At 49.2% G+C, this 23,925-nt stretch overlaps 1 protein-coding gene across 3 annotated transcripts in view; it reads right to left on the reverse strand.

Annotated features, from left to right (window-relative positions):
* cyfip2 (cytoplasmic FMR1 interacting protein 2) overlaps nucleotides 1–23,604 on the reverse strand; it is a 174,092-nt gene extending 150,488 nt beyond the window's left edge. Inside the window, exon 1 of one of the 3 annotated variants that reach the window (XM_067995942.1) lies at nucleotides 23,382–23,604. The gene's annotated coding sequence lies outside the window, so the exon portion shown is untranslated. Of the gene's footprint in view, nucleotides 1–808; nucleotides 1,082–23,381 lie in introns of those variants that run through there. The other 2 variants (XM_067995943.1, XM_067995941.1) reach the window with 2 other exon arrangements.
* Between the last annotated feature and the right edge of the window lie 321 nt (nucleotides 23,605–23,925).

Consider the following 23,925-nt stretch of genomic DNA (forward strand, 5'->3'; position numbering starts at 1 on the left):
GGACTTTGGAGAGGAAAGGGAGGTTGGAGATGGGGCGGGAGTTTGCAAGGACAGAGGGGTCAAGGGTGGGTTTTTTCAGGAGGGGGGTGATGTCGGCAGAAAGGGAGGGGGGCAGTACCTGAGGAGAGGGAACCGTTAACAATGGGGGCCAGGAAGGGAAGTTGGGTGGTCAGCAGTTTGGTGGGAATAGGATCGGGGGAGGTGGGTCTTATGGACAAGATGTATGAGCTCAGAGAGAGCACGAGGATGGAAAGTGGAGAAAGATGTGAGTTCAGGGCTAGGGCAGGGGAGGACCTGCGGAGAGGGTTGGATTGTGGGCGAGGGGAAGGAAGGGAAGTGGCAGAGGCAGCTGGACGGTTAGTCTCAATCTTTTCGTGACAAAGTTGTCCAGGAGTTACTCCCATATATGGGCATGTGTACTTTACATAATCCATCATTTCTAGTGGGAAGTTTCTCCCTGTCTACTGTATCAAAACCCCACATAGTTTTGAACACCACATTTCTCTTGGTACCGAGTGTTGTAAAAGCCCAGGGTCTCCCCTCCCCCATCACCCCCAATGGGTTTCCACTGACCCTCAGGCATCAATTCCACAAGGCCCTCACCAACTGACGCTGCCCAACTTTATTTACAAGGTGAACTGAATCGCAAAGATATCCTCACTGTGTTGAAATTGAGACTCATCTTCCCACCTCCTCCTCTAACTCATCCAGAGCACCAAACACGGTGGAATTCCCCACCTCCCTCAGTCATCCCACCCTCCTACAATCTGCAGGCTTGGCCTCACTCAATCTCTACGCCCCGTTTTACCTCATCAGCTGCCCTTGATCCTCCCACTCGCTGAGGGGTGCTCCCTGCACTGTGGGTCTCGGCCTTTCAGCAGGGCATCTCAATTAAAGCCGGCAATAAATTTACATTTCGTTTTCCTCCAGCAGCAATCAACGATTTGCTTTTTAACAAAGTAAAATCTTCACCACAATCGCAGCGATTGCTTTTCTTGGGGGAAGAGACAGGAAGAGATTTAAACAAGATTTGAAATTTCTCTCTCTCTCTCTCTCGCTCACTCTATCTTCACAGAGAGCTGCAACAACAGAGAACAGGAAGACAAAGAGGAAACTCATTTCCTGCTTAACTGATACAGCCTTGTACTACAAGGTGCAGTGGGCAGATACAGATGTAGAAATGGTAGGATTGAGACACGTGTCTTCACTGATGCTGGAACGAGCGAGATACTCTTCGATGCTTAAACTTTCAATCAGAAAATAAACTTATAAAAAAACTCAAAACCTGAGCCGAGAATTACAAATGAAGAACAAGTTACCAAGCGAGAGACTCCAAACTCGATACTCTGCAGGTGTCCCAACTTCACAAAAAAGCAAGTTGGGCGGAGCATTTAGATTCACAGAAGGAAGCCTGCAGCCCTGCAATCTACAGCAACAGCTCAAATCTAGAACTCAGGCACGGCGAACAGATGACAGGAGATTGGGAAATCACACGGCCCAGGGACACATGGGCTGAGGTGTTTGCTCTCAGATCAAGTGGTTAATCCCGGCCCCATTCATGCAGAAAAAAACCGACACAGTCCCCAAGCACAGCTTGCAACTGTCTCGCAATTGGTTCCGGTGTTATTGCATCCACTGCCCTGCTGCAACACGACCCTTTCTTTGAAAAGTTTATTAATTACTCCAATTCCGGCCTCTTGCGCTCCCCCGATTTTAATCGCTCCACCATTGGCGGCCGTGCCTTCAGCTGTCCAGACCCTGAGCTCTGGAATTCCCTCCCGAAACCTCTCCACCTCTCTCTCTCTCTCTCCTTCTTGTTCCCAAGGATGGGTGAAACTAGAACTAGGGGCATAATCTTAGAATAAGGGGCTGCTCTTTCAAAACTGAGATGAGGAGAAACTTCTTCACTCAGAGGGTAGTAGGTCTGTGGAATTTGCTGCCCCAGGAAGCTGTGGAAGCTACATCATTAAATAAATTTAAAACAGAAATAGACAGTTTCCTAGAAGTAAAGGGAATTGGGGGTTACGGGGAGAGGGCAAGAAATTGGACATGAATTTAGATTTGAGGTTAGGATCAGATCAGCCATGATCTTATTGAATGGCGGAGCAGGCTCGAGGGGCCGATTGGCCTACTCCTGCTCCTATTTCTTATGTTCTTATGTTTTTACGCTCCTCAAAGCCTACCTCTTGTCCTAACATCTCCTTATGTGGCTTGGTATCAAATTTTGTCTGGGATATTTACTACATTAAAGGCACTATATAAATGCAAGTTGTTGTTGTTGCTGTAAGATCCATCTTAATTTGCTTTTCACCAGGTTGCACCTCGTCCCAGTTTCATGTCTTGACTTGATTTACCTTTTCCAAGCTGTTTGTTATTTTATTTCCCTCTATTATGGTCACCGCTCAGTCACCTCCTTCTTAAAGTCAAAGTTTCTCCAATCTTTGCTCACAACTCAGTGGCTAAGTGGGTAGCACTCCTACCACTGAAACACAAGGTCGTGGGCTCAACTCTGGAGACTTGAGTACGTAATCTCGGCCGACGCTCCCAGTGCAGTACTGAGGGAACACCGCTCTGTCGGAGGTGCTGTGTTTCGGACGAGATGTTAAACCGAGGCCCTGTCTGCCCCCTCGGATGGATGTAAAAGATCCCACGGCTACTATTTAGAAGAAGAGCAGGGGGGAGTTCTCCCTGGTGCCCTGGTCAATATTTATCCCACAACCAACATCACTAAAAAAAACAGATAATCCGGTCATTATCACATTGCTGTTTGTGGGATCTTGCTGTGCACGAATTGGCTGCCACGTTTCCTATGTTACAGCAGTGACTATACTTCAAATACAAAATACTTCATTGGTTGTAAAGCGCTTTGGGATGTCCTGAGGTCCTGAATAGGCGCTATATAAATGCAAGTCTTTCGTTTCCTGATGCGAAAGGCCAGTCTTGTGGGTCATCCCTGGACCTCCTCCAGAGTTTGACTGTCTCACTGGCCATCCTCACTTGGTGGAGCTGCGACTGCAGTGTCTGAACAAAGGATCAAAGCGAATCCAGTTACAGACTTTTGGAACTTTTGTGCTCGTCAAGCCGAGGGACGTTAGCTCTACAGAATGACCCACGTCTCCAGTGCATGGTGTCAGTATCAAACACTTCCAGGTCAGGCACGTGCGTGGGTTGGACACACTGCCCCAAACAGCAGGGGGGGCGACCCCTGTGCGTCACTTACCCATTCCCCATACCTGCCGTCCTGCCAATTCTCTGAGCCCATTCGTGAATCAGAAGTGTGACAAGATTAATAAACGATCCTGACGGGAGGTAATTCACTTAATTTACTGGATGTCCCAGTGTCTGTAATAAAGACCGTGTCGTTAGACAGTTAAAGCCACCAGACACCGAGGTAGACATCCCACACACACCAACCAGCAACCGCCCAATGACACAACTCCCACCTGCTCCACCAAATGTTCGAGCTTACAACACACACAAACATGACACAAGGTCATTGACTGGGCTAAACTCTCACCCCAATCCAAGTGGCTCGCGATGACTCAATGAGTCAAATTCCATCTGTATTAAAAATAAATTCCAGGTCCTTTTGGGGAGACTGGGGGAGAAAAAAAACATTCCACAATTCAAGCATGAAAAATGTCAAACCAGGAGCCTTGACAAACCATTAAAAAAAAATTTGGGCTCATCAACTGAGCTCCTCCCACAGCCCATGTACACTCTCCCCTATCATAGACTCCCCCCACAGCCCATGTACACTGTCCCTATCATAGACTCTCCCCACAGCCCATGTACACTCTCCCTATCATAGACTCCCCCACAGCCCATGTACACTCTCCCCTATCATAGACTCTCCCCACAGCCCATGTACACTGTCCCTATCATAGACTCCCCCCACAGCCCATGTACACTGTCCCTATCATAGACTCTCCCCACAGCCCATGTACACTCTCCCCTATCATAGACTCTCCCCACAGCCCATGTACACTCTCCCCTATCATAGACTCTCCCCACAGCCCATGTACACTCTCCCCTATCATAGACTCTCCCCACAGCCCATGTACACTCTCCCCTATCATAGACTCTCCCCACAGCCCATGTACACTGTCCCTATCATAGACTCTCCCCACAGCCCATGTACACTCTCCCCTATCATAGACTCCCCCCACAGCCCATGTACACTGTCCCTATCATAGACTCTCCCCACAGCCCATGTACACTCTCTCTCCCCTATCATAGACTCTCCCCACAGCCCATGTACACTCTCCCCTATCATAGACTCTCCCCACAGCCCATGTACACTCTCCCCTATCATAGACTCTCCCCACAGCCCATGTACACTCTCCCCTATCATAGACTCTCCCCACAGCCCATGTACACTGTCCCTATCATAGACTCTCCCCACAGCCCATGTACACTCTCCCCTATCATAGACTCCCCCCACAGCCCATGTACACTGTCCCTATCATAGACTCTCCCCACAGCCCATGTACACTCTCCCCTATCATAGACTCTCCCCACAGCCCATGTACACTCTCCCCTATCATAGACTCTCCCCACAGCCCATGTACGCTCTCTCTCCCCTATCATAGACTCTCCCCACAGCCCATGTACGCTCTCTCTCCCCTATCATAGACTCTACCCACCCATTTAATCTCCCAAGGGAATGTTCTGCACAAACATTCCCTGTAAAGGGAACCCTCTAAAATACCAGAATATTCATCCACTCTCACATCTCCACTGTTGAACCCTGGTCTTCGACCTTCTACAGACAACTTAAACAGTATTTGTTTATCTCAGTCTCGCCTCTGATCCCACTTTGAAGTAGATATTTATTCAGATCCTTTGGAGTGCCTCTATAGGAGTTGAGTTACCCGTGATTCTGGCTGGATTTAGATTACTGTGCAGGTGCTGAAGGTAGGCCAAATTTGCCAGCAGCGCGACACGACAAGGCCGGATCAACGTCTGATCACATCATCGCAGGAATGGCTGCTCCTTTGTTGCTGATGACACACAACCCAGCCCACAGAATGGACTCCACAATACCCACTCTCCAGCACAACACAGGGCCACCCTCAGGAGGAGGCTGTGCAAAATAAACAGGGCATGTGCGAGTGGTCCCGTGTTAGGCCAGCGAAGGGACATCCCTTGGCATCATGGGCTCTAAACCGGTTTGGCGCTAATTCAGGCACTTAAATTTTGACTCGCCGCCAATTAAAAGAAGAAGAACGAACAAACTTGCATTTCTATAGCGCCTTTCACATCCTCAGGACATCCCAAAGCGCTTTACAGCCAATAAAGTACTTCTGAAGTGTGGTCACTGTTGTAATGTAGGAAACGCGGCAGCCAATTTGCACACAGCAAGATCCCACAAATAGCAATGTGATAAAGACCAGTGGCCGTGGGATCTTTTACATCCACTTAAGAGGGGAGACGGGGCCTTGGTTTAATGTCTCATGCGAAAGTCGGCACCTCCAACAGTGCAGCACTCCCTCAGTACTGACCCTCCGATAGTGCAGCATTCCCTCAGTACTGACCCTCCGACAATGCAGCATTCCCTCAGTACTGACCCTCCGACAATGCAGCATTCCCTCAGTACTGACCCTCCGACAGTGCGGCACTCCCTCAGCACTGACCCTCCGACAGTGCAGTGCTCCCTCAGTACTGACACTCCGACAGTGCAGCACTCCCTCAGTACTGACCCTCCGACAGTGCAGCACTCCCTCAGTACTGACCCTCCAACAGTGCAGCACTCCCTCAGTACTGACCCTCCAACAGTGCAGCACTCCCTCAGTACTGACCTTCCGACAGTGCAGCACTCCCTCATTACTGACCCTCCGACAGTGCAGCGCTCCCTCAGCACTGACCCTCCGACAGTGCAGCGCTCCCTCAGTACTGACCCTCCAACAGTGCAGCACTCCCTCAGTACTGACCCTCCGACAGTGCAGCGCTCCCTCAGCACTGACCCTCCGACAGTGCAGCACTCCCTCAGTACTGACCCTCCGACAGTGCAGCGCTCCCTCAGCACTGACCCTCCGACAGTGCAGCGCTCCCTCAGATGTCAGCATGTGGCTCAGTGGGTAAGACTCTCACCTCTGAAGTTGGAAGGTTTTTGGGTTAAGTCCCACTCCAGAGACTTGAGAACAAAATCTAGGCTGAGACTCCCAGTGCAGTGCTGAGGGAGTGCAGCACTGTTGGAGGTGTCGTCTTTTGGATGAGATGTTAAACTGAGGCCCTGTCTGCCCTCACAGGTGGATGTAAAAGATCCCCTGGCCATTATCTGAAGAAGAGTGGGGGAGTTCTCCCCAGTGTCCTGGGCCAATATTTACCCCTCAACCAACATCACTGAAAAAAAAACAGATTATCCGGTCATTTACTTCATTGCTGTTCTTGGTATCTTGCTGTGTGTTTGTTGGCTGTAAAACGCTTTGAGGCAAGCTGAGGTCATGAATGGCGCTACATAAATTCAAGTTCCATTTTTTTTTCAGTACAGCACTGAAATGTCAGCCTGGATTATGGGCTCAAGTCTCTGGAATGGGAGCTCGAACCGACGACCTTCATGACCTCCCACTGAGCCACTGCTGACATTAGGCCTGGATGTTAGGCTTGCCAAGAGGTTCTGCCCTGAGGAACCTTTTCCGTGTGTAACCAGGGGTCTTGGGAGCAAGGAGGGAACTGAGAGAAAGAGTGTGAGGGTGTGAGTCGGCAGGTGTGAGAATAAGAGTGTGAGGTTGTGAACGGGCAGGTGTGAGAACTGGATCGTCTCTGTTGCTGCAATGAGATTTGTTCTGTGTCTGCTGTCTGTTGGTGGATTAAAGCGGGTGGCTTGGAGTCCCTTGGGCCTGTACTGAGTCAGCAGCCATAGCAACCGACATCCCTAATCCTCACTCAGCCAAACACTCACTCAATGTGCACATTACAATCCAAATCATACAGGAAATACTTAATCAAACCCGTAACATTGTCCAAAAGGGGCAATGTCCCACTACATTAACACTTGCAGCGCTGCATCAATTATTTTCAAAATTACGACAATTCCCTTTTTTTAAATTAGAGGCCCCAACGATGCCCAATCAGGGGTCATTTTTCCAATAGTTTTACTGGGAAGGTGTGGGAGTAAAAGAAAGAACTTGCGTTTATATAGCGCCTTATCACATCCTCGGCACAAACCAGAGCACTTTACAATTAATTACCTTTGAAGCAATGTCATTGTTACGTAAATAAACAGAGCAATCAACTGTGCATAGAAAGATCCCACAAAGGGCAATGAGATAAATTATCTGCTTTTGGTGACACCTAGATCGAAAGGTCAGTGTCCCCTGACCTTTCCAGGGCCTAGGTCGGTGACCCCCAACCTTTCTGGGGCAACTGTCGTGACCCTAACTCTAATCTTTCAAAGTTCTCTAGATTCAGGAACTGTCCCTCTAGATTGGAAAATTGCACATGTCACTCCGCTTTTTAAGAAAGGAGAAAAAGGGAAACCAGGGAATTATAGACCAGTTAGCCGAACATCTGTTGTGGGGAAAATGCTGGAGTCTATAATTAAGGATAGGGTGACTGAACACCTCAAGGATTTTCAGTTAATCAGGGAGAGCCAGCATGGATTTGTGAAAGGTAGGTCGTGCCTGACAAACCTGATTGAATTTTTTGAAGAGGTGACTAAAGTAATGGACAGGGGAATGTCAATGGATGTTATTTATATGGACTTCCAGAAGGCATTTGATAAGGTCCCACATAAGAGACTGTTAGCTAAGATAGAAGCCCATGGAATCGAGGGAAAAGTACGGACTTGGTTAGGAAGTTGGCTGAGCGAAAGGCGACAGAGAGTAGGGATAATGGGTAAGTATTCACATTGGCAGGATGTGACTAGTGGAGTCCCGCAGGGATCTGTCTTGGGGCCTCAATTATTCACAATATTTATTAACGACTTAGATGAAGGCATAGAAAGTCTCATAACTAAGTTTGCCGATGACACAAAGATTGGTGGCATTGTAAGCAGTGTAGATGAAAACATAAAATTACAAAGGGATATTGATAGATTAGGTGAATGGGCAAAACTGTGGCAAATGGAATTCAATGTAGACAAATGTGAGGTCATCCACTTTGGATCAAAAAAGGATAGAACAGGGTACTTTCTAAATGGTAAAAAGTTAAGAACAGTGGATGTCCAAAGGGACTTAGGGGTTCAGGTACATAGATCATTGAAGTGTCATGAACAGGTGCAGAAAATAATCAATAAGGCTAATGGAATGTTGGCCTTTATATCGAGAGGACGAGAGTACAAGGGGGCAGAAGTTATGCTGCAGCTATACAAAACCCTGGTTAGACCGCACCTGGAGTACTGTGAGCAGTTCTGGGCACCGCACCTTCGGAAGGACATATTGGCCTTGGAGGGAGTGCAGCGTAGATTTACTAGAATGATACCCGGACTTCAAGGGTTAAGATACAAGGAGAGATTACACAAATTGGGGTTGTATTCTCTAGAGTTTCGAAGGTTAAGGGGTGATCTGGTCGAAGTTTATAAGATATTAAGGGGAACAGATAGGGTGGATAGAGAGAAACTATTTCTGCCGGTTGGGGATTCTAGGAGTAGGGGGCACAGTCTAAAAATTAGAGCCAGACCTTTCAGGAGCGAGATTAGAAAACATTTCTACACACAAAGGGTGGTAGAAGTTTGGAACTCTCTTCCGCAAACGGCAATTGATACTAGCTCAATTGCTAAATTTAAATGTGAGATAGATAGCTTTTTGGCAACGAAAGGTATTAAGGGATATGGGCCAAAGGCAGGTATATGGAGTTAGATCACAGATCAGCCATGATCTTATCAAATGGCAGAGCACAAGTCTTCAGCACGACAGCTGGGATGTTGTCAGGGCCAATAGCCCATAATGATCTTATCAAATCTTATCAATCTGTAACCTCATGGCCCGGCATATTCCTCACTCTACCATTACCAACAAGCCAGGGGATCAACCCTGGTTCAATGAGAAGTGTAGAAGAGCATGCCAGGAGCAGCACCAGGCGTACCTAAAAATGAGGTGCCAACCTGGTGAAGCTACAACTCAGGACTACATGCCTGCTAAACAGCGGAAGCAACATGCTATAGACAGAGCTAAGCGATTCCACAACCAACGGATCAGATCAAAGCTCTGCAGTCCTGCCACATCCAGTCGTGAATGGTGGTGGACAATTAAACAACTAACGGGAGGAGGAGGCTCTGCAAACATCCCCATTCTCAATGATGGCGGAGTCCAGCACGTGAGTGCAAAAGACAAGGCTGAAGCGTTTGCAACCATCTTCAGCCAGAAGTGCCGAGTGGATAATCCATCTCAGCCTCCTCCCGATATCTCCTCCATCACGGAAGCCAGTCTTCGGCCAATTCGATTCACGCCACGTGATATCAAGAAACGGCTGAGTGCACTGGATACAGCAAAGGCTATGGGCCCCGACAACATCCCAGCTGTAGTGCTGAAGGCTTGTGCTCCGGAACTAGCTGCGCCTCTAGCCAAGCTGTTCCAGTACAGCTACAACACTGGCATCCACCCGACAATGTGGAAAATTGCCCAGGTATGTCCTGTCCACAAAAAGCAGGACAAATCCAATCCGGCCAATTACCGCCCCATCAGTCTACTCTCAATCATCAGCAAAGTGATGGAAGGTGTCGTCGACAGTGCTATCAAGCGGCACTTACTCACCAATAACCTGCTCACCGATGCTCAGTTTGGGTTCCGCCAAGACCACTCGGCTCCAGACCTCATTACAGCCTTGGTCCAAACATGGATAAAAGAGCTGAATTCCAGAGGTGAGGTGAGAGTGACTGCCCTTGACATCAAGGCAGCATTTGACCGAGTGTGGCACCAAGGAGCCCCAGTAAAATTGAAGTCCATGGGAATCAGGGGGAAAACTCTCCAGTGGCTAGAGTCATACCTAGCACAAAGGAAGATGGTAGTGGTTGTTGGAGGCCAATCATCTCAGCCCCAGGACATTGCTGCAGGAGTTCCTCAGGGCAGTGTCCTAGGCCCAACCATCTTCAGCTGCTTCATCAATGACCTTCCCTCCATCATAAGGTCAGAAATGGGGATGTTCGCTGATGACTGCACAGTGTTTAGTTCCATTCGCAACCCCTCAGATAATGAAGCAGTCCGAGCCCGCATGCAGCAAGACCTGGACAACATCCAGGCTTGGGCTCATAAGTGGCAAGTAACATTCGCGCCAGATAAGTGCCAGGCAATGACCATCTCCAACAAGTGAGAGTCTAACCACCTCCCCTTGACATTCAACGGCATTACCATCGCCGAATCCCCCACCATCAACATCCTGGGGGTCACCATTGACCAGAAACTTAATTGGACCAGCCATATAAATACTGTGGCTACGAGAGCAGGTCAGAGGCTGGGTATTCTGCGGCGAGTGACTCACCTCCTGACTCCCCAAAGCCTTTCCACCATCTACAAGGCACAAGTCAGGAGTGTGATGGAATAGTCTCCACTTGCCTGGATGAGTGCAGCTCCAACAACACTCAAGAAGCTCGACACCATCCAGGACAAAGCAGCCCGCTTGATTGGCACCCCATCCACCACCCTAAACATTCACTCCCTTCACCACCGGCGCACTGTGGCTGCAGTGTGTACCATCCACAGGATGCACTGCAGCAACTCGCCAAGGCTTCTTCGACAGCACCTCCCAAACCCGCGACCTCTACCACCTAGAAGGACAAGAGCAGCAGGCGCATGGGAACAACATCACCTGCACGTTCCCCTCCAAGTCACACACCATCCCGACTTGGAAATATATCGCCGTTCCTTCATCGTCGCTGGGTCAAAATCCTGGAACTCCCTTCCTAACAGCACTGTGGGAGAACCTTCACCACACGGACTGCAGCGGTTCAAGAAGACGGCTCACCACCACCTTCTCAAGGGCAATTAGGGATGGGCAATAAATGCCGGCCTCGCCAGTGACGCCCACATCCCATGAACGAATTTAAAAAAAGCAGGTTCGGGGGGCTGAATGGCCTACTCCTGTTCCTATGTTCCAATGTTTCATATGTTTCCTATGACCCCCAACTTTTTTGTCTCTGTCCAATTTTCCAATGTCCACCCCCAGTTGGAGTCAGTGGACGGAGCAGGAACCCTGGCACCTTTTTCCCTCCCTTAACCAAAGTGCATGTGGCCAACTCCAACATCCACATGACTGCCCAGGTGGAACTAACTAACGGCAGAAACTGGGGATCAAACCTGAAACTATCCTGACCTGTGGCTCAGTATCGCACTGGGGGAGTGCAGTTACTCACTGAGACCCTGGGGCGAGTGACCCATCAGAGGAAGAGTTCTGATTGGTTTGCTTTCGGCCGTATTTTGCCACAAGTTATGTTGTTATTTGGAGAATTGATCCATTTTCAGTGAAGCTTCTTAAATGAATATATTATATGCAAAAAATATAGTCCAATGGTGCTATTCCAGTGTAGCAAAACTCAACTTCCTGTTTCACTTCTACATTGTTTATTATTGGACTCGACATAAATAGCATCGTGTTTACACCCGCGTATTTGGTCAACATTCTCACACGGTGTTTACGTTCCATGGCCAACCGACAGTGTTGGCTGTTAGTGACTTAAGGCTGGTGGGTTGGAGTAACCTCGGGCTGGAGTATTGAAGGTTTGGAGTAACCTCGGGTCAGAGTAACCTTGGGTCGGAGTATTGAGGGGTTGGAGTAACCTCGGGCTGGAGCATTGAAGGTTTGGAGTAACCTCGGGTCAGAGTAACCTTGGGTCGGTGTATTGAGGGGTTAGAGTAACCTCGGGCTGGAGTATTGAAGGTTTGGAGCAACCTCGGGTCAGAGTAACCTTGGGTCGGAGTATTGAGGAGTTGGAGTAACCTCGGGGTGGAGTTTTGAGGGTTTGGAGTAACCTCGAATCAGAGTAACCTTGGGTCGGAGTATTGAGGAGTTGGAGTAATCTCGGGTCGGAGTAACCACAGGTTGGAGTACTGAGGAGTTGGAGTAACCTCGGGGTGGAGTATTGAGGGTTTGGAGTAACCTCGGGTCGGAGTAACCACAGGTTGGAGTACTGAGGAGTTGGAGTAACCTCGGGGTGGAGTATTGAGGGTTTGGAGTAACCTCGGGTCGGAGTAACCACAGGTTGGAGTACTGAGGAGTTGGAGTAACCTCGGGTTGGAGTAACCTCAGGGTGGAGTATTGAGGGTTCGGTGTAACCTCGGGTTGGAGTAACCTCGGGGTGGAGTATTGAGGGGTCGGAGTAACCTCGGGGTGGAGTAACTTCGGGTTGGAGTAACCTCAGGGTGGAGTATTGAGGGGTCGGAGTAACCTCGGGTTGGAGTAACCTCGGGGTGGAGTATTGAGGGGTCGGAGTAACCTCAGGGTGGAGTAACCTCGGGGTGGAGTAACCTCGGGTTGGAGTAACCTCAGGGTGGAGTATTGAGGGGTCGGAGTAACCTTGGGTTGGAGTAACCTCGGGGTGGAGTATTGAGGGGTCGGAGTAACCTTGGGTTGGAGTAACCTCGGGGTGGAGTATTGAGGGGTCGGTGTAACCTCGGGTCGGAGACCCTTGGGCCTTTACCTAATCAATGTCCGGTTTCTAAAGTCAGCAGTGGGTGAGCAGTGGGAAGTGCGGGAAGTCCCACCTGGTACAGAGAGCCATTGACGCAGCTCCCTCAACACCAGCCCAAACGGATGCTTGCTGGCATTAAGGAAAGTTCATGGGCAGAGTATGAAAGTTCCCACTGCACCTGTGTCTTGAGCGTGGGCACTGGTTGTCCACCATCGCTCTGACCTTGGCCAAGGTGGGACCCAGCACACTGTGAAACTACTGCAAGTGGAACCCACTGACCATCCTCCTCAGGGTGGTCACAGATCACACAGATAATGACCACAACATTTTAAGATAATTGGTTAAAAGCCAAAGGTGAATTTTTTTACGCAGCGAGTTGTTCTGATCTGGAATGCGCTGCCTGAAAGGGCGGTGGAAGCAGATTCAATAATAACTTTCAAAACGGAAATTGGGTAAATACTTGAAAAGGAAAAAATTACAGGGCTGTGGGGAAGGAGCAGGGGAGTGGGACTAATTGGATAGTTCTTTCAAAGAGCTGGTACAGGCATGATGGGCTGAATGGCCTCCTCCTGTGCTGTTTGATTCTAGGAACAGATTGGAACACATTTGATGCTCTCTGGTAGATTCAATAACCAGACTCCTGTGGTCTGGGCAGTTCCACAGTGACCTCAGACACTGTTGCTGATTGACCAGCCAGACTGGCTCACCAATGGACCCTGGAGGAGGAGATCAGTCGCTGGGGGCTGGACCCATCCCACTGGCTCCAGATAACTCTGCAAGTGGATGCAGTAATGTATTGGTTGTGTTACCGGACCAGTAACCCAGAGAACACGAGTTCAAATCCCACCGTGAGCAGTTTGAGAATTTGAATTCAGTTTTTAAAAAAAAAATCTAGAAATTAAAAGCCGTTCTGTAAAAGTGACCGTGAAACTGTCGGATTGTTGGAAAAACCCAACTGGTTCACTGATGTCCTTTAGGGAAGGAAACCTGCCGTCCTCACCCGGTCTGGGCCTATAGGTGACTCCAGTCCCACACCAACGTGGTTGACTCTTAACTGCCCTCTGCTATGGCCCAGTGAGACACTCAGTTGCATCAAACCTGACAACTAGAAACGGGCACTAAATGTTGGCAACACTCACCTCCTGAGAATGAATGTATAAAATAAAGTGGCCGACTGGTTAAGGTGGATCTACCTGAGCAAGCAGCAGGAAGCTGACCAATGCTTAGTGCGGTAAATGGCATGGTTTAGCTGGTTAAACTCCAGCAGTGCCCCTGGGCGCGCTTGGCTACGTCAATGAGCTGTGGTCCTTGCCAACCTATTCCTAAGGTCTCTGGATGTAGGTTAGCGAGGCTGTGTCCTTCCACTGACACTGCCCGCACTGCAGCAGGATTTACCGGACCGTGGGCAGGAGTGGAAGAGCTGATCGATTCATAGAATCGTAGAAAGTTACGGCACAGAAGGCAGCCATTCGGCCCATCGTGTCCGTGCCAGCTGAAAAGAGCAATCCAGCTTAATCCCACTTTCCAGCTCTTGGTCCGTAGCCCTGCAGGTTTCGGCACTTCAGGTGCACATCCAGGTACTTTTTAAATGAGTTGAGGGTTTCTGCCTCTCCCACCTTTTCAGGCAGTGAGTTCCAGACCCCACCACCCTCTGGGTGAAAAAACTTTTCAACTCCCCTCTAATCCTTCTACCAATTACTTTAAATCTATGCCCCCTGGTCGCTGACCCCTCTGCTAAGGGAAATAGGTCCTCCCTATCCACTCTATCTAGGCCCCTCATAATTTTATACACCTCAATTAAATTCTCCATTTTCGTAAATCTCCTCTGTACCCTCTCTAGTGCAATTACATCTTTCCTGGAATGCGGTGACCAGAACTGTGTGCAGTCCTCAAGCTGTGGCCTAACCAGTGTTTTATACAGTTCTAATTAATCCCCCCCCCCAGCCCCACCGACCCAGGGCACTGAGGCCAATTGTCTTGCCCCAGATGCTGCATGGCTGAGAAAAAAAATACATGGGGGGGTGAAACTGATCTTCCACAGTGGCGGGAAACAGGGCCCCAGCGAATCGAAGGCTTGTTTTACACCACAGACAATTTTCTGTTGATGTCAAGCGGTGTGAACCGGTCAGTCAATTCGCTACCAGCCCAGTCCCCTTACTGCCGATGATCAATTTCACCCCATCAATGTGTATCTCTGATTGGTGACCTCTTCCGCTGTGTGAAGTGACCACGGTCAGTCCGAGCCGTGCCTCAGTGGGTGTCACTCTCGCCTCTGAGTCAGAAGGTCATGGGTTCAAACCCAACTCCACAGACATGAGCCCATGATCCAGACCAACACTCCCAGTGCAGTACTGAGGGAGTGCTGCACTGTCGGAGGTGCTGCCTTTCGGATGAGTCCTTAAACTGAGGCCCCATCTGCTCTTTCAGGTGGACGTAAAAGATCCCATGGCACTATTTCAAACAAAAACAGAGGAATTCTCCCTAGTGAACCAACATCACTCAAAACAGATTATCAAGTCATTATCACATTACTGTTTGTGGGATCTTGCTATGAGAAGATTGGCTGACACGTTTCCTACATCACAACAGCGACTACATTTCATAAGTACTTCATTGGCTGTGAAGCACTTTGGGACATCCTGAGGTCATAAGAAATAGGAGCAGGAGTAGGCCATACGGCCCCTCGAGCCTGCTCCACCATTCAATAAGATCATGGCTGATCTTCGACCTCAACTCCACTTTCCCGCCTGATCCCCATATCCCATGATTCCCTTAGTGTCCAAAAATCCATCGATCTCAGTCTTGAATATACTCAACGACTGAGCATCCACAGCCCTCTGGGGTAGAGAATTCCAAAGATTCACAACTCTCTGAGTGAAGAAATTTCTCCTCATCTCGGTGCTAAATGGCCGACCCCTTATCCTGAGATTATGCCCCCTATTTCTGGACTCTCCAGCCAGGGGAAACAGCCTCTCTGCATCTACCCTGTCAAGCCCTCTAAGAATTTTATATGTTTCAATGAGATCACCTCATAGACTCCCCAAAGGTAGGGGAGTCTATAACGAGGGGGCATAGATTTAAGGTGAGAGGGGAGAGATACAAAAGGGTCCAGAGGGGCAATTTTTTCACTCAAAGGGTGGTGAGTGTCTGGAACGAGCTGCCAGAGGCAGTAGTAGAGGCGGGTACAATTTTGTCTTTTAAAAAGCATTTGGACAGTTACATGGGTAAGATGGGTATAGAGGGATATGGGTCAAGTGCAGGCAATTGGGACTAGCTTAGTGGTATAAACTGGGCGACATGGACATGTTGGGCCGAAGGGCCTGTTTCCATGTTGTAACTTCTATGATTCTATGATTCTATGATTCTTCTAAACCCCAGACAGTATAGGCCCATTCTACTCAATCTCTCCTCATAGGACAACCCTTGCATCCCAGGAATCAATCTAGTGAACCTTCATTGCACCGCCTCTAAGGCAAGTATATCCTTCCTTAGATAAGGAGACCAAAACTGTATGCGGTACACCATATAATTGCAGCAAGACCTCGTTACTCTTGTACTCCAAACCACTTGCAATAAAGACTAACATAACATTTGCCTTCCTAATTGCTTATACCTGCATGTTAACTTTCTGTGATTCATGTACAAGGACACCCAAATCCTTCTGACTACCATCATTTCTTAGACTCTCACCTTTTAAAAAATATTTTGCTTTTCTATTCTTCCTACCAAAGTGAATAACCTCACATTTCCCCACATTATACTCCATCTGCCCCCTTCTTGCCCACTCACTTAACCTGTCTATATCCCTTTGCAGACTCTTTGTGTCCTCACAGCTTACTTTCCCACCTAGCTTTGTATCATCAGCAAACTTGGATACTTTACACTCGGTCCCTTCATCCAAGTCATTAATATAGATTGTAAATAGCTGAGGCCCGAGCACCGATCCTTGTGGCACCCCACTAGTTACAGCCTGCCAACCTGAGAATGACCTGTTTATTCCTACTCTCTGTTTTCTGTCCGTTAACCAATCTTCTTTCCACGCTAATATATTACCCCCAATCCCATGAGCCCTAATCTTGTGTAACAACCTTTTGTGTGGCATCTTATCGAATGCCTTTTGAAAATCCAAACATACGACATCCACTGGTTCCCCTTTATCTACCCTGCTCGTTACACCCTCAAAAAACTCTAATAAATTTGTCAAACAAGATTTCCCTTTCACCATGTTGACTCTGCCTAATCATATTATGATTTTCTAAGTGCCCTGTTGCCACTTCCTTAATAATGGATTCCAGCATTTTTCCTACGAATGTCAGGCTAACTGGCCTGTCGTTCCCTGTTTTCTCTCTCCCTCCTTTCTTGCATTGTGGGGTTACATTTGCTACCTTCCAATCCACAGGGACCATTGTAGAATCTATTTAATTCTGGAATATCACAACCAATGCATTCATTATCTCTGCAGCCGCCTCTTTTAAAATCCTCGGATGTAGGCCATCAGGTCCAGAGGATTTGTCGGCTTTTAGTCCCATTAATTTCTCCAGTATTTTTTCTCTACTGATATTAATTGTTTTAAGTTCCTCACTAACATTAGCCCCTTGGTTCCCCACTATTTCTGGTATGTCTTTTTGTGATTTCTACTGTGAAGACAGATACAAAATATTTGTTTAATGTCTCTGCCATTTCCTGATTCCCCATTATAATTTCTCCTGTCTCAGCCTCTAAGGGACCAACGTTTACTTTTGCTGCTCTCTTCCTTTTTACATACTTGGAGAAGCTCTTACAATCTGATTTTATATTTCTTGCTAGTTTACTCTCATTTTATTTTCTCCCTTTTTAGCAATTTCTTGGTCATCTTTTGCTGATTTTTAAAACCCTCCCGATCCTCAGGCTTTCTACTCTTTTTGGTAACATTATAGGCCTCTCCTTTTAATCTAATACTATCCTAACTTCTCCAGTTAACCACGGTTGGATAATTTTTCCCGTGGAGTTTTTATTCCTCAAGGGAATGTATGTTCATTGAAAATTATGAATTATTTCTTTAAATATTCACCATTGCTTATCTACCATTCTATCTTTTAATCTAATTTCCCAATCTACCTTAACCAAGTTGCCCCTCATACCCACGTCATTGACTTTGTTTAAATTTAAGACTCTAACTTCGGACTCAGGTCGTGAAAGGTGCTATATAAATGCAATGCAATGTATCCAAGTTTGCTGATGATACAAAGCTAGGTGGGAAAGTAAGCTGTGAGGAGAACACAAAGAGTCTGCAAAGGGATATAGACAGGTTAAGTGAGTGGGCAAGAAGGTGGCAGATGGAGTATAATGTGGGGAAATGTGAGGTTATTCACTTTGGTAGGAAAAATAGAAAAACAGAATATTTTTTAAATGGTCAGAATCAATTAAATGTTGGTGTTCAGAGAGATTTGGGTGTCCTTGTACACGAAACACAGAAAGTTAGTATGCAGGTACAGCAAGTAATTAGGAAGGCAAATGGAATGTTGGTCTTTATTGCAAGGGGGTTGGAGTACAAGAGTAAGGAAAGGCTTACTACAGTTGTGCAGGACTTTGGTGGAGTACTGTGTACAGTTTTGGTCTCCTTATCCAAGGAAGGATATACTTGCCTTAGAGGCGGTATAATGAAGGTTCACTAGATTGATTCCTGGGATGAGAGGGTTGTCCTATGAGGAGAGGTTGAGCAGAATGGGCCTATACTCTCTGGAGTTTAGAAGAATGAGAGGTGAGCTCATTGAAACATATAAGATTCTGAGGGGGCTTGACAGGGTAGATGCTGAGAGGCTGTTTCCCCTGGCTGGAGAGTCCAGAACTAGGGGGCATAATCTCAGGATAAGGGGTCAGCCATTTAAGACTGAGATGAGGAGGAATTTCTTCACTCAGAGGGTTGCGAATCTTTGGAATTCTCTACCCCAGAGGGCTGTGGACGCTGAGTCGTTGAGAATATTCAAGACTGAGATCAATAGATTTTTGGACTCTAGGGGATTCAAGGGATATGGGGATCGGGCGGGAATGTGGAGTTGAGGTTGAAGATCAGCCATGATCTTATTGAATGGCGGAGCAGGCTCGAGGGGCTGAATGGCCTACTCCTGCTCCTATTTCATATGTACTTTTGTTCAATTCCATGAGCTTTAATTTTAGCTAAGTCTCTTATGTGGAACCTTTTGGAATACCTTCTGGAAGTCCATATAAACTACATCCATAGACATTTCCTTGCTCAAAAAATTCCATTAGGTTTGTTAGACATGACCTACACTTTACAAATCCATGTTGGCTCTCTCTAATCAGCTCAAATTTCTCTGAGTGCTCAGTCACTCAGTCCTTAATTATAGATTCCAATAACTTCCCCACAACAGATGTTAGACTAACAGGTCTATAATTTCCTGGCTTCTCTCTCTCACCTTTCTTAAATAATGGAGTTACATTTGCAATTTTCCAAACTAAAGGGACAATTCCTGAATCGAGAGCTTTGGAAGATTATGGTTAAAGAATCTGCAATGTCCTCATCGACTTCCTTTAAAACCCTGGGGTGGAAACCATCAGGTCCTGGGATTGGTCTGTCTTTAGCGCCATTATTTTTTCTAATACTGTTTTCTTTCTTACGTTAACTTTAGTGAGTTCCAGTCCTTGATTCATTATTAGTGAATGTCGGGTATATTATCCTCCTCCTCTCCTGTGCCGACTGACACAAAGTAATTATTCAGCAAGTCTGCCATTTCCTTATTTTCATTTGAAATATTACCCACATCTGTTATTAAAGGGCCCCCATTGCCCTTCCTCTTCTAATATAATTGGAAAAACTTTTTGTGTTAATCTTGAAATCCCTCGCAAATTTCTTTTCAAATTCCCTTTTTGTAGCTCTATCTATTTTGTCTTCCTTTGCTTTGCTTTGTATCTCTCCCAGTCCCCTGGATCTACACTATTCTTGGCATTTTGTTGAAGAACCTGAACTGGAGAAATCATAGGATCATACAGCACAGGAGGAGGCCATTCAGCCCATCGTGCCTGTGCCGGCTCTTTGAAAGAACTACCCAATTAGTCCCATTCCCCCGCTCTTTCCCCATAACCTGGCAAAAAATTTTCCCTTCAAGTATTTATCCAATTCCCTTTTGAAAGTTCAAAACATCCCATAGTATCTTCCTACTGCTACAGCCCTCAAACCCTCCCTGCACCAAATATCTATCCAACTCCCTGTTGAATTTGCCTCTGCTCGGTCCGGGGACAGACCGTACCCCACATTCCCCATTCTCTGCTCGGTCCGGGGACAGACCGTACCCCACATTCCCCATTCTCTGCTCGGTCCGGGGACAGACCGTACCCCACATTCCCCACCCTCTGCTCGGTCCGGGGACAGACTGTTCCCCACATTCCCCATTCTCTGCTCGGTCCGGGGACAGACCGTACCCCACATTCCCCACTCTCTGCTTGGTCCGGGGACAGACCGTACCCCACATTCCCCATTCTCTGCTCGGTCCGGGGACAGACCGTACCCCACATTCCCCACCCTCTGCTCGGTCCGGGGACAGACTGTTCCCCACATTCCCCATTCTCTGCTCGGTCCGGGGACAGACTGTTCCCCACATTCCCCACTCTCTGCTTGGTCTGGGGACAGACTGTTCCCCACATTCCCCACTCTCTGCTTGGTCCGGGGACAGACTGTTCCCCACATTCCCCATTCTCTGCTCGGTCCGGGGACAGACTGTTCCCCACATTCCCCACCCTCTGCTCGGTCCGGGGACAGACTGTTCCCCACATTCCCCATTCTCTGCTCGGTCCGGGGACAGACTGTTCCCCACATTCCCCACTCTCTGCTTGGTCTGGGGACAGACTGTTCCCCACATTCCCCACTCTCTGCTTGGTCTGGGGACAGACTGTTCCCCACATTCCCCACTCTCTTTTTTTCCAGCAATTAAACTCTTTTTAGCAGAATTCAAATTCTCAAACTGCCCTGGTGGGATTTGGAGTCACTTTCTCTGGATTATTAGTCCAGTAACAGAACCATCACATGACTGTAGGGCATTGAGAAAGGCCACAAAAACCCGGCATTAAATGGACCGTTGACATTCACCCCACCAACCAACACTGCACGGCAAAAGTCTTATTTTTATATTAGCAAACACACAGGTGTGTGTGTGTGTGGGTGTGTGAGTGCAAGTGTGTCTTTAATAAGTGTTAGTGAGTGTGCGAGTTTGTGTGTGAGAGTGAGATTGTATGAGAGTCTGTGTGAGTGTGAGAGTCTGTGTGTGTGAGAGTCTGTGAGTGAGTGAGAGTCTGTGAGTGTGAGTGAGTGTGTTAATTCTGTGCTGTTGGATGGTATGTCTCCATTGAAATAGAGATGAGATAAGGGAAATTTGGGAGATGGGATGAGCTGAGGGAGAGGAGGGAGATGGAATGAGATGGGATGAGGGAGTTGGTATGGGATGAGGGAGATGGGATGGGATGAGGGAGATGGGATGGGATGAGGGAGAGGAAGGATGAGATGGGATGGGATGGGATGAGGGGGATGATGGGATGGGATGAGGGGGATGATGGGATGGGTTGGGATGAGGGAGAGGTAGGATGAGATGGGATGGGATGGGATGAGGGGGATGATGAGATGGGTTGGGATGAGGGAGATGGGATGGGATGGGATGAGGGAGAGGAGGGATTGGGATGGGATGGGATGAGGGAGATGATGGGATGGGATGAGGGGGATGATGGGATGGGTTGGGATGAGGGAGATGGGATGGGATGGGATGTGGGAGAGGAGGGATTGGGATGGGATGGGTTGAGGGAGATGGGATGGGATAGGATGAGGGAGATGGGATGGGATGGGATGAGGTGGATGGGATGAGGGAGATGGGATGGGATGGGATAGGATGAGGGAGATGGGATGGGATAGGATGAGGGAGATGAGATGGGATGGGATGGGATGAGGGAGATGGGATAGGATAGGATGAGGGAGATGGGATGGGATGAGGGAGATGGGATGGGATGAGGGAGATGGGATGGGATAGGATGAGAGATGGGATGAGGGAGATGAGATGGGATGGGATGAGGGAGATGAGATGGGATGGGATGAGGGAGATGAGATGGGATGGGATGAGGGAGATTAGATGGGATGGGATGAGGGAGATGGGATGGATTGGGATGAGGGAGATGGGATGGGATAGGATGAGGGAGATGGGATGGGATAGGATGAGGGAGATGGGATGGGATAGGATGAGGGAGATGGGATAGGATGAGGGAGATGAGATGGGATGGGATGAGGGAGATGGGATAGGATGAGGGAGATGAGATGGGATGGGATGAGGGAGATGGGATAGGATGAGGGGGATGGGATGGGATGAGGGAGATGGGATAGGATGAGGGAGATGAGATGGGATGGGATGAGGGAGATGCGATGGGATGGGGGGATGGGATAGGATGAGGGAGATGAGATGGGTGAGGGAGATGAGATTGGGATGAGGGAGATGGGATTGGGATGAGATAGGATGAGGGAGATGGGATGGGATGGGAAGAGGGAGATGGGATGGGATGAGATAGGATGAGGGAGATGGGATGAGATAGGATGAGGGAGATGGGATGGGATGGGAAAGGATGAGGGAGATGGGATGGGATAGGATGAGGGAGATGGGATGGGATGAGATAGGATGAGGGAGATGGGATGGGATGAGATAGGATGAGGGAGATGGGATGGGATGAGATAGGATGAGGGAGATGGGATGGGAAAGGATGAGGGAGATGGGATGGGATGGGATGAGATGAGGGGGATAGGATGAGATTGGGATGAGGGGGATGGGATGAGGGAGATGGGATGGGATGAGATTGGGATGAGGGGGATGGGATGAGGGAGATGGGATGGGATGAGATTGGGATGAGGGGGGTCCGGACCTGCTGTCGGTTTAATCGCGGATCGGGCGCCGCATGAACACAAAACGAAAACCCGCCCGACCCTGAAACCCTCAAACCTCAAACCCCGCTCCCCCCCCCCTCATTCCCCTCTCCCCATTCCCCCCCTCCTCCCCCCCCCCCTCCCCCTCTCCCCATTCCCCCCCTCCTCCCCCCCCCCTCCCTCCCCTCCTCCCCCCCTCCCCCCCCTCCCTCTCCCCATGTCCCCCCCCCCCATTCCCCCCCCTTCCCCCCCCATTCCCCTCTCCCTTCCCCCCTCTCCCGCCCCTCCCTCTCCCCCCCTCCCCCCTCTCCCTCTCCCTCTCCCCGGGTGTTTGATCTTTTCCTCCCCGGTCCCTGGAGCGGGGGGTCGGGGGTCTGAGCTCCGGGAATCGGGGGTGAAAATCCCGCCCTGCGATGCAGAGAATTTAAATGTGAGGAAATTGCGGTGAATGGAAAAAAGCCCCGCGACTGGTGACAGGCTCCTGGGTTTAATTTAAGAACAAATCCGCCCAGTCGGTGCCCGCCGTCACTCATCATCTTTATCAGCAATTTATCCATTTTTCCGCCCGGTGACAAACCCCGAGTCTCGGGGGGGGGGGGAGTGAGGGAGAGAGGAGGGAGTGAGGGAGAGGGAGAGGGGGGGGAGTGAGGGAGAGTGAGGGGGAGAGAGGAGGGAGAGGGAGAGGGGGGGGAGTGAGGGAGAGGGAGAGGGGGGGGAGTGAGGGAGAGTGAGTGAGGGGGGGGAGAGGGAGAGGGAGGGGGGAGTGGGGGGAGAGGGAGGGGGAGAGGGAGAGTGAGGGGGAGTGAGGGAGGGGGGAGGGAGGGGAGAGTGAGGAGGAGGGAGTGAGGGAGAGAGGAGGGAGTGAGGGAGGGGGAGAGGGGGGTCACTCCGAGTATCCCTGAAAATGGTCTGGAGAAATTCACTCACCGGCTCCGGGGGTCCGGGTCCAGGTCCGGGGGATGGAGCGGGTCCGGGTCCGGGGGGAGAGGCGGATTCCCGGGGTCCGGGTCCGGGGGGAGAGGCGGATTCCCGGGGTCCGGGTCCGGGGGGAGAGGCGGATTCCCGGGGTCCGGGTCCGGGAGACGGTGAACCGGCTCCGGCACAAAGCGAAAAAATGGCTGCAGTGAAGAACCTGAGAGTGAGAGAAACCCATCAGTGATGTGTGAAAAAAACATTCTCAGACAGACAGACAGAGAACAGACACAGACAGACAGACAGAGACCAGACACAGACAGAGACAGACAGACAGACAGAGATCAGACACAGACAGAGACAGACAGACAGAGGCCAGACACAGACAGACAGACAGAGACCAGACACAGACAGAGACCAGACACACACAGACAGACAGAGACCAGACACAGACAGACAGACAGAGACCAGACACAGATAGACACCAGACACAGATAGACACCAGACACACACACAGACCAGACAGGACACAGACAGACAGACAGAGACCAGACACAGT

The sequence above is a fragment of the Heptranchias perlo genome, chromosome 14 (genome assembly GCF_035084215.1).
Source record: "Heptranchias perlo isolate sHepPer1 chromosome 14, sHepPer1.hap1, whole genome shotgun sequence".
Lineage (NCBI taxonomy): Eukaryota > Metazoa > Chordata > Chondrichthyes > Hexanchiformes > Hexanchidae > Heptranchias > Heptranchias perlo.